Below are 12010 nucleotides of genomic sequence, written 5' to 3' on the forward strand. Positions count from 1 at the left end.
ACGCCCCAAGAAATGGGAGGTCAGAGACCTATAGTCAGGAAGAAGTCTGTCTAAAATTTAGTCAAACTGAGGAGAATGTTAAGGCCTTTACAGTCAAAAGTGATATGGTCAAAGGGAAATCTTTCTGTTATATGTGGAGGACAGCAGTGTGAATATGGTGCTAAGTGGTGACCATCCGACTAGTGTTGTGAGAGACACTTGGTACTGATGAGGGATGCTGGAAGCTTGCCAGGCTCATTTAGATGGGGCAGCAGTGCTATCAAGAGGAACTGAAGACCCAGTTTTGCCAGATCTGTCCGTTTTGTAGGAGAATCTAGATGTTTATGTAGGCAGTTAATATAAAGTTTTTTTTATCACTTTGAAATATTAATAAAATATTTAAATGGCCAGCAAGCCATCAGTCTATCCTCTCTTGCAAGATCTCAGAAAGTAATATATTAAACATCCTAAAAAAAGATGGAAGAGGGGGAGCTGCCCTTTTTTGGCCAGGGGTTGGGGATGAAAGAAATGGAACAAAGAAAAGACGGTTCAGGAGGATGATTAAGGACTGTCTGCATGGGTAATGGATCGTGAAATCAACCTGCCTTCCTTCCACTGGAATCAAAGAACTTTAAGGCTTAGAGTCAAGTAGATTTGATTTAAAGTTAAAAAAATAAATCTGATATTTCCTACAGAGTGAAATTTGTGGAGTAAGAATAATACCCAAATACAGTGACTGCATGACTTGATGGTTACCATCATCTATTTCATATGATAGGTATGTGTAGTGGGGGAAGGGGGATGTGATTCATATTTTCCTATCCAGATGTACAAAATAATAATGTTATTTGCTTTCTATAACTGATGTCATTTTTTATTAACCCCCATTTCTACATATAGAGTACAGTGTAGGGCCTGAAAGATCTCAAGTTGCCAAATAATACCTCAGTCCTCCCATTTTTCAAACTTGGTCTTTGCATTCTCAATCTCTTTTGAATACATAGTGAGAATGTTAAAGTTAAAACATCAAACAAGGGCTGTTTCTCCTATTGCAAAAGGGACCCCTTTTTTCCTCCCTGTCTTCTTTTTTCATGTAGTCCCTGGGTGCAGGGAAATATATATTCTTAGTGGAAGAAAGAGCCTCACCTATGTCCATGAGAATGTGATTGTTCTGGTCCTGTATCTTGGGGATCAAACTTATAGTCAGGATTGCATCATAAGAACAAATATATGTAGAGTTTAAGATCATAGACAAGGGGATACTATCTCCTGGACTCATAGCCCAGTGTTGCCACTGATTAGATATCTGACACTGGGAAATTACTTAAACATTCTAGGTCTTAATTTTGTCATGTGTAAAAGAGGGGTAAAACAGTACCTACTCATAGAGTTTTAAAAGGATTCAATTACTGAATGCAAGCACCTGGTAATATGGCAAGCTCCAGATAAATATTACCACTACATTACAGGACTAATATCAGCTGAAGGGTGGTTGGTACTGTGGTACTCACATCCCTAGGCTTGCTGCCATTGCCTCTGGTGAGGGAGGTCCATACCACAGTGCCTTCCTTGCCCCCAAACAAGGCTATTCTTGTCAATATCTTCTTAACTGTACTGGAATTCTTAATTATATTCTCCTCACCATAGTAGACACATAAGATGTCTGTGGGTTTGGTTAACTCAGTTATAATAAATGACTTAATTAGTGTAGAGGCAATAGGGAAGTCTTTTTCTTCTTAGTTTCAATCCCCCCTTTTATTTCTTAAACATGTGAAACATATTTGTAGGTTTTTTCCAATGTTTGAAGTTTATAGGTTAGTTTATGTCATCTGCTGTTTCTCCTGACTCTTTCTTACAGAGGTTAGTTCAAGATGGTGGAGTAGAAGGATGTAAGCTCACCCGTTCTTACGTAAACACCAAGATCACAAGCAATTGCTGAACAACCATTAAGAGAAAAATGCTGGAATCTACCAAAAAAGATATCCTACATCCAAAGGCAAAGAAGAAGCCACAATGAGCGGGTAGGAGGGCACAACTGCAATAAAATCAAATCCCATACCTGCCAGGTGGGTGACCCATAAACTGGAAAACAATTATATCACAGAAGTTCTGCCATAGGAGTGAAAGTCCTGAGCCCCATGTCAGCCTTCCCAGCCTGGGGGTCTGCAACAGGAAGAGGAGCCCCCAGAGAATCTGGCTTTGAAGGCCAGTAGGGTTTGATTGCAGGAATTCCACAGGGCTGGGGGAAAAAGAAAATCCACTCTTGGAAGGTGCATAGAAGGTCTTGTGCCCACTTGGGCTCAGGGGAAAAAAACAGTGACTTCATGGGAGACTGGGCCAGACCTACCTGCTAGCATTGGAGGGTCTCCCGCAGAGGTGGAGACTGGCTGTGGCTCATGGCAGGCAGAGCTCTGGTGAGTACTCATTGGCGTGAGACCTCCTGGAGGTCACCATTAGCCCCACCCTACAGCCTGTAGGCTCCAGTGCTGGTATGTCTCAGACCAAGCAACCAACTGGGCAGTAACACAGACCTGCCCATTAGCAGACTAGCTGCTAAACGTCTTCCTGAGCACAGCCATGCCCACCAGAGCAATGAGACCCACCTCTACCCACCAGTAGGCAGAAAACAGCCCCTCCCATCAGGAAGCCCACACAAACCTCTTAGACATCCTCATCCACCAGAGGGCAGACAGCAGAAGCAAGAAGAACTACAATCCTGTAGCCTGCAGAATGGAAACTGCAATCACAGAAAGTTAGACAAAATGAGATGGCAGAGGAATCTGTCCCAGATGAAGGAAAAAGATAAAACCCCAGAAGAACAACTAAGCGAAGTGGAGATAGGGAATCTACTGGAAAAAGAATTCAGAATAATGATAGTAAAGATGATCCAAGATCTCAGAAAAAGAATGGAGGCAAAGATAAAGAAGATGCAAAAATGTTTAATGAAGACCTAGAAGAACTAAAGAGCAAACAAACAGAGATGAACAATAAAATAACTGAAATGAAAAATACACTAGAAAGAATCAATAGCAGAATAACTGAGGCAGAAGAATGGATAAGTGACCTGGAAGACAGAAGCAATAGGAATTTAGAATCTAATTACTAAGAAAATTTTATAAAATTATTTAAACTTTTGACATTTCAAGTCATTCAGTATTCATTGAGCATTTATGGTATGCAGAAAGCAGATTACAAACTAGAGATGGGAGTAGAGGTTATTCAGAAATTATAAAAGCATAGTCTACCTTTTAAGAGTTGAATTTTCATCCAGAAATGGAAACAAATGTGTTCATATGAATAATACTAGAAAGAAGGCAAATGCACTTTAGTTCACAGAAGCATTATAAACAAATTCTGATACTCAAACAAAATAGGAAGTTATAACCTTCCACTGAAGAAATGTTTATAAGAAGAGGAGGGAACATACAGAGTTGAAAACATCTGTATGGATTTAATTATCAGATAGAGAAGAAGCACTATTAAAATAGGGTACATATCAGAAGGGAATATGTGAGAATTTTTCCTTTTCTGATAATTCTTAATTGAGATCTGTTTTGAGGTTAGAACTAGAAACAGATATTGTATGAGTTAGAGCGATGAATATCAGAAGACATGTTCCGGTCTTTTCTCCCTAAGCAAAAAAGAACCTTCAAAGGTACATGAATGTGTGAAGATGCAAATTTGTGTTTAAGGAAAAGTACTCCATTGATAACATGTAGGTTAGACCTGAAAGAAGAAAAGTTAGAAACATGTGGATGAAACGGAGTTTCACTTGCAAATCATTTCCTAATGGTCTTTTTAATTTTTTTTTTTTAGATTGGGTACAGTTGGGATTTATTTCTTTATAGTGATTTGTGGGAATTCCTTGGAAGAAAAGAGTGCATGAGGAGCTAATCTGGCGGCTGAGATGCCAAGTTTCCTACTCCGAGTTGTATTCTTTTTCACATCTACAACTTGACTAAAACAATATAGCACAACAATAAATTAATTCTGAACTGATTTTGAGTGAATTGAACTGAATTATAAAGATAAAATGAAAATGAAAGGAAATGATAAAGGGTCTCTATTATTAAATAAAGAAATATACAAAACTCAGAAAATATTGTCACAAAACGAGCAAAATTTGAGTGTTGATCAAGAGTTCTAGGCTGTGTGTGTGACTGGATGGAAGCTTCAATAATGTGAATTAGAAAAAGCCAAAGATTCATCTGTTAAAACTATCTCTTTGCCAGAAGGTCATGCCAGTGGTCACCATTTCATTTAAAGATCTTTTAGAGAAAATGTGTTGATTCCAGAAAATGTTCATACATTATTGTAAAGGCATTTTCCCAACTATAAATTTAACTCTGCAAGAAGACTTCTTAGAAATTCTAACCCTTCATTTATATTTTAGTGCAGAGGTTTGAGCTGATTATAATAGTCTGTTCTGGTCTGTGCTCATTATATTGTCTTTTCCCTTTAAAACTGACTGCCCTTCCCTTCCTGCATCCATTGGTAAATTTCCTGTGTTGTCATAAAATGTGTACTGTTGTTTTTATGTGCATATATTTTAATGTACATAAGCTGATTGTGTCCTACAACTCATTTTTCTTACTTTTTTCTACTAAGCATTAAACTTTCAAATTCTCTCCATGTTTTTATGTGTAGATATATTCCATTGCTTCTGACTTCTATTTGAATTCCATGGAGTGTATTACACTTTACTTATCCATTCTGACAGTGATGGACATCATGATTAACTCTAATTCCCAGAACTCACAAGAATGCTGTCATGAATACTCTTGTTTGTTTCCATTAGAAATCTCTATGAGAATCTCCTAAGAGCGGCATTTTTGGGTTAGAGACTGTACTTATTCCTACAAATTATAAACAATTTCATCTCCAGAATGGAGATGCCAACCTTATCTCTCACCAATGGTGCATGAACATACCTCCATCCCCACATCCTCACTAAAACTTGCAATTATCCATCTTTCTAATAGATGAAAAGTGGTATGTTTTCATTTTCAATTCTTTAACTATTAAGAAATGAATTTGAGCATGTCTGCAATGTGCTTGTTAGCTTTTTGTTTCCTCTTCTATGAATTTCATGTTCCACTTTTCTAATATAATAAATTGATACATATAAGCTGATATACAGAGATTCATTATGTACTCCACATACAAGTCCCCTCATCATTTTTGTCTTGCAAAAATAACTTTACAATCTATAGTCTGTTATTTTTGACCCTAATACTTTTTCACTGAGCACAAATGTTTAAGCATTCATTGTTATCTAATTTTCAATATTGTCACCTTTTTTGCCTTAATGTTTTTGCTTTTAGAAATTCTTCCCCACCCCAAGGTAAAAAAGGTCATTATATGACTTCAAATTAGTTTTAACATTTTACCATTCTCATTTTAATTATTTCTTAGTTTTACTTTAAGCACCTATCTGTACCCATATAATCTCATGGAACTAATCACCTTACGTGTCCTTTAAAACAGGGAAAAGTGAAGATAAGAAGAAAGGATAAAAATTCATCTTAAACAAAAGATAAAGATGTGGAATTCTTTGACAGAGATGAATACAAAGAAGGACATATCCACCAGGTTTAAATCACATAAAAGATACTATATAGTGGTGCTATGGACTGAATTGTGCCCTGCCACTCTTACTCCATTCATATGTTGAAGCCCTAATTCCCACTACCTCAAGATGGGGTCTTTAAATAGGTAATTATGTTAAAAAGAGGCTATTTGGATGACTCTAATTCAATCTGACTGGTGAAGTGGAGATTAGGACACACAGAGAGAGACACCAGGGATGCCCCTGCACAGAGAAAAGACCACGTGAGGACACAGTGAGAAGGCAGAGAGGCAAGTAGAGAGGCCAGAGGAGAAACCAACCCTGCTGGCACCTTGGTCTTGGACTTCCAGACCCAAGAACTATGAGAAAAGAAATGTCTGTTGTTTAAGCCACCCAGTCTGTGATACTTTGTTTTGGCAGCCAGAGCCAACTGATACAAGTGTGTTAATGTGGAAGTGAAACTGTAGATTAAGTTTTCAGAACATTCTTACCACCAAATACTATTGGAATTATAAGATGATTGCTCCAGGTAAATGATGACAATAACATCCCCTGAAAAGATTTACACCTACTTAGTAACAAATGCTAATACAAATGATATCTTGTATATTGACTGGTGCTTAACAGATTGGGCTATGGATTGTTAGTTCATTTCTAGAATTGACTTCCATGTTCTATTAACAATTGTTCGTTGTTTACTTAGCTATGCTGTTGTAATAAGAAGAAATGTCGTGAAGGCTTGGCATAAATAACGGAGCAGAAAAATAATGCAGTTGCACCTAAACAAAAACAGCTATTAGCTTAACTTCACTCCCCTTAAATAACAATTTTCAACAAGCCCTAGTCCACTCTACTCAAGTAAATTGCTCCTTCTTTAACCAAGTCTAAGTTAAAGAGTGACTCATTTCTTGTTTCTCTTGATTCTCTCTTTCCCAAATAAGTAAATAGTTCTTCATTGGAATAACAATGACTCCTATCCTTATGCAAATAAAAGTGAAGCAAATTCTCACTTGTTATCAATGCTTTGACAGCAGAAGCTTAAGTTGAAAACTGATGTTTTTTGCTTAAAGAGACCTCTTTCACCCTTTAGAAATCCTGTTGGTCTGAGATAGTTTTCTTAGTATATTCAATGCTTTGATGATAACCAGAGCAAGGGCTGTATGCAACTGTCAATAAATACACATAGTGAGAAAAAGCATTATGATATAACTCAAGATAAAATTTATTGATGAGAACTGGAGCCCCTATCATCAGTCAACTGTCTCCTTTCATTTCACCTAGGTATACTGCCTTTAATTTTTTTTTTTTTAACTTAACAAGGAGCATATTGCAGAAGCTAAAAAATGGCAAGGGGCTTCCCTGGTGGCGCAGTGGTTGAGAGTCCTCCTGTCGATGCAGGGGACACGGGTTCGTGCCCTGGTCTGGGAAGATCCCACATGCCGCACAGCGGCTGGGCCCGTGAGCCATGGCCGCTGAGCCTGCGCGTCCGGAGCCTGTGCTCCGCAACGGGAGAGGCCACAACAGTGAGAGGCCCGCGTAATTCAAAAAAAAAAAAAAAAAAAATGGTAAGGACTCACTCACAGCGTTAACTGGACTGAAGTTTACCTGAGTAATTCTTATATACCTAAATGATGATACCTTCTTAGAGTGGTGATAAAGCACCACTTCAGCCTAACGTTAAACCAGCCACGCATAGAGGACAGACCACTCTCCCCCATCTTCATTCATGATGATAAGATTATATCACTGGGAAAACAGCAGGTCTAATTCAAGATATGAAATGCCTCTTTGTTCTCTCAGATACACTGAAGAAAAACATTTCGAAGTTTGCCAACTCTACATCAGTAATCATGAGAAGTTGATTCTCACCAGGTGACAACCATTTTACTCAGCACTCTCAGAATATCATTTGACTGTAAACCAATTTGAAATGTATTCAGATGATTTGGCTTTGAAAATCTTATAATCTCATATTTATTTTCACAGAATAGGGTCAACAGCTGGGAGCAACAAATTATGAAAGTGTATGTGAAAGTTGTCTCTCTTTCTCACTCTTGTTCTCTGGCCCCCTCCCCCTTTCCCTCTTCCCCCCGACCTCACCCCACATCATTCTAGTTCTCACTCCTGCCCTTTCATCATTGCAAGGAGGATAGAGCTGGTGTTGTGTTGATCTAAATTCAAATCCTGATTTTGGCACTTAATATCTGAGCAAATGTCGACAAGATGTTTAACTTTCTGAACTTTAATATATTCCTCCATAACGTTTAATTTAAATTATGTACTGAAGTACTCAGTTACTTGCCCTAGTGCCTGGAAAATATTTGTCTCAATAAATTTTAGTATATTCAAATTTCATCCCTATGTTGGATCTTTCAAAAGATATTTTATAGATTTCAAAGATTATTAACACAAAATTGCAAGGATATCTAAGAATAGAGATGAACTTGTTTTGATTCAAAAGACCATAAGAATTTGATGTTTTATAACTCAAGATATAAGAGTAGGCACTTCATTTAAGATGGATCTTGATATATGCCTATAATGCCATAGTGAAAAATAAATATATTTCCTACTATCTTTCTTACAGAAAATATTGTTCTATATTTTTCCCATTAACTCGTTAATTGGCTCAGTTAAAAGAATTCTAAAACATTCCAATATTGCTATTGTACAATGTACCACTGCAAACACTACGTGTTTGTCAGTTTAAATGGTAGAACGATGAATTTTCATGATGCTGGGATACACTGGCTGCTACAGCAAGGATGCCTTCCCTGCTGAATGAAGGATGTCTTCTGATCTTAGTACAGATACTTGGTTGCACATGTACCAGCCAATATCTCAGGATTCTGAATTTCTTTCAGATTTTGATGCTTTTAGTTGGGTTTGAAATAGCTTTCCCAACTAGTTCCTCCAGAGTAAGGCCATGCTTTTCTTTGTTTTGTTTTTAGTACTGACTTACCAAAGCCCTATTTCCAGTAATGGTCATAACCTTCCCATAAATAGATCACCTGATTTGGGTGGGCTTTAAACCTTTTTTTTTTTCTTCATGAAAAGCTTTGCAGTTGGAAAACTTTGGACTCCATGTGAATCAACTCTGAGGCCCACTGCTGGCCTGTTGTATTGAGGAAATATCTGGGTACTGCCCAAAACATCTGTGTTGAAGGCCACTTTAACTATTTGACTTTCTAAAAAATTTCTAATTTATTCCAGATAGACACTTTAAAAAAAAATCATGGTTAATTTTATGTGTCAACTTGACTAGGTCACAGATTGCCCAGATGCTTGATCAAACATTATACTGGGTATTTATTGTGAAGGTGTTTCTGATTAGATTGACACTTAAATCAGTAGACTGAGTAAAGCAGATTGCCCCTCACATAATGTGGGTGTTACTTATACAATACATTAAAGATCTAAGTAGAACAGAAGGCCTGACTCTCTCTCCAATAGGAGGGATTTCCTCCTGCATGACTGCTTTTGAGTGGGGACATTGTTTTTTTCCTGTCTTCAGACTTGAACTGAAACATCAGCTAGTCCTGGGTCTCAGGCCTACTGGCCATCAGACTGGACATGCACCATTGGCTCTCCTGGCCTCAGGCCTTCAAGCTCAGACTGGATATGTCATTGGCTCTTCTGGGTCTCTAGCTTGCTGACTCACCCTGCAGATCTTGGTATTGTACCCCTCCATAATCTCCTGAGCTCGTTGTTTATAGTAATGAATGGGTTTATGAGATTATGGATATATGCATACATATATATGTATATATCTTATAGCTTCTGTTTCTCTGGAGAACCCCTACCATACACTAAAGCAAAATTAGCTCCTATGAAAATGAAATAAATAAAACATAATATGCAGAATTCTAGACCCAGTTTTATTTTTTAGTATTACTAAATTAAACAGATGTGAAATTACTCTGTCAAATTGCTGTAAAAGTCTGTAAATGTTTTCTCTCAGTTTTTGTTCTTACCGTATTGCGAACAATAAAGAACAGTTCAGGGATACATGAAGGTGTACAGTCTAAACTCTGAGCAGCACCGTTCTAACATATTTTAATAGGACACTAGAGAATAGATAAGTAAATGCTTCTTCTTAAGTGAGTGAGGAGATGTTATAGAGAAAAAGCAATTGAATTTGTGTAGATTCTTTGCAGTATTAAACACATTTTGAATAATCTAATATTGAGTGTTTAATATTTTTACACGAGTGTTACAAAATCAGTAAAAAAAAAAAAGTGCATTTTCTTAGTGAAAAGAAATAATCTTGCTTTCCAAGATGAATGGATGGTAGGAAACATTTAAGCAAAAATGCAAGACAGAACATATGATGTGTGACTTTTTATTTAGAATATTTAGAAATCAGTATTGTATGAAATATTGACCTTTTCCCCTTAAATTCTGCATTCTTTATGTAGGATGTGGGATAAAATGGAATTTGTAGAATGAGTAAGCTTTAGACAAGTGGAGACAAGGATTAGCATCATTCCAGAAAGAACTAAGAGAGGGTAATCATGCAGCGAAAGGCATGAGCATGATGTATCCATGGAAGAATAAACAGATGTATGGCCAAAATTTTAGAGAGAAATATTATGGAAAATGTAAATACAGGTCAGGTAATGAGCAATCTTGAAAAGGAAGATGAGAAGATTGATGATATTGATAGAAATAGTAAGTCTCAGGGATTTTGACTTGGAGAATGACATAATAAATGTTCTGTATTGGTATTGAGGTGGACCCTCCACTGCTATCTGGAAAAAAAAATTGAAGTCAAGAAAAATTAATATGACAGTAATAACATTTATATAAGATTATTCAGACAATAATTAATGATATTCTCAATTAATATTGGGTTCCATTGTAATCAAAATAGGCTTCGGAGTCAGTGAATACATACTTTTCATTTCTCAGGAATAAGGGTCAAAGACATGATAAAAGGAAGAAGATGCATGTCTCACATGAAGTAGACTGAGGTCTTTGAGAGTTAATACTCATGGTAGTGGTGGATGTTTTCCCCTATGTAATTTAGAAGACACATAGCCATGGCCATTTCTAGTGAAAAGTAAACTTGAGCCAAACTTCCCAGTGTTTTCTATGCTCCCTGACACCAAAACTCATATCTCCCTTTGGGAGACTTCAGAAGGATAGCCAAAAAAAGAGGTAAATGCCTTTAACATCTGGCTGAAACCTGATTTGTTTTTACAACACAAAAAGAAAGACAGGACAGGGTCTCCATTATTATGTGAGCTGCTATGGGAAGGTATAAAAGGAGGGAGAAAACTGAGGTTTCAAGAATCCTAAAACAGATCCTGGAAAGACAAACTATAGAAAATATAAAATAAGAATTAGGAAAATAGAAAGTTAGGGCTTAAAGGGAAGATCTATGTGAAAAACCATCTAAAATCTGAAAGAGTGGAGTCTTGTTTTCCCTATTTTTTTTTTTGCGTGTGTGTGTGTGTGTCACTCTCCAACCCTTATTCCTTGTTTTGTGTGTTACAGGTGGTGGATTAGTTCTGTGTCCAACTCCTAGACCCCCAGTGCTGTACTGCCTTGTAATACTTAGGAAGATTCTGAGAAAAAGCGTATCTATTAGAGATCACTGTGTGCTAATCTAGGGAGGTTGAAGAGAGGGTTGGGAGAACACAGAAGAGAAGGAGAGTGCATATTCTTGTGGTCCAGTGGTTTATGTTTTTTCTTTTGGGGAGATTAGTAGACAGTGAAGTCTCTCCAAACTTAGAAGACCAAAAGGACTTGTCCTCTGTGACTAATGATAAGTATCCCTCCAGAATTAAAGAAGGACCAGGTCATAAGAGTTTCATTAAAAGGGTTATTTTTGTGTAAAATAAAGAACATAAAGACATCAACATCCTAAAAAAATATAACAATATCAATTCCGTGAGCAAGTATTGCTGAACATCTACTGTGGTCCTAGCCCTGAGTTAGCCATTGACATTGGGATGCTGAATAATCTATCTGGAGAGACAGAAATGACAAAGACAAGGTGTTATACATTTTGATACATAATTAGATGCTAACTTCTGTGATGCAGACATTAGGACTCATGAAATCAGGGAAAGGACATCAGTGTGGGATGGAAAAGGGAGCAAGGAATTCTGGGAGTTGAAGCAGAAGTCAGCCATAAATGATGAGTAATAATGTGGACAGAAGCATGCATCTCTTTCAGAATCTGTATAGTGTGAGGATTATCATTACATAATGAAGTCCATTCTTTTCTAGCCATCTACATGTTTTTGGATATTGTAAACCTTGGAATTGATTTTTCACAAGAGAATCTACACTATGTTTTCAATGAGCAGCACATGTGCCACTTAGTGGTAGCCAAGATGCCAGTCCTAAAATGATCTTAAGAGTGAGGACATGCTGAGGGGATAAATTACTTAAACATTTCAAGGGCAATATCTCAGAGCTAAAAAAAAATTTCTTCTCCAGGTCATTGGTGTA

Source organism: Delphinus delphis, chromosome 18 (assembly GCF_949987515.2).
Source record: "Delphinus delphis chromosome 18, mDelDel1.2, whole genome shotgun sequence".
NCBI classification, from domain to species: domain Eukaryota; kingdom Metazoa; phylum Chordata; class Mammalia; order Artiodactyla; family Delphinidae; genus Delphinus; species Delphinus delphis.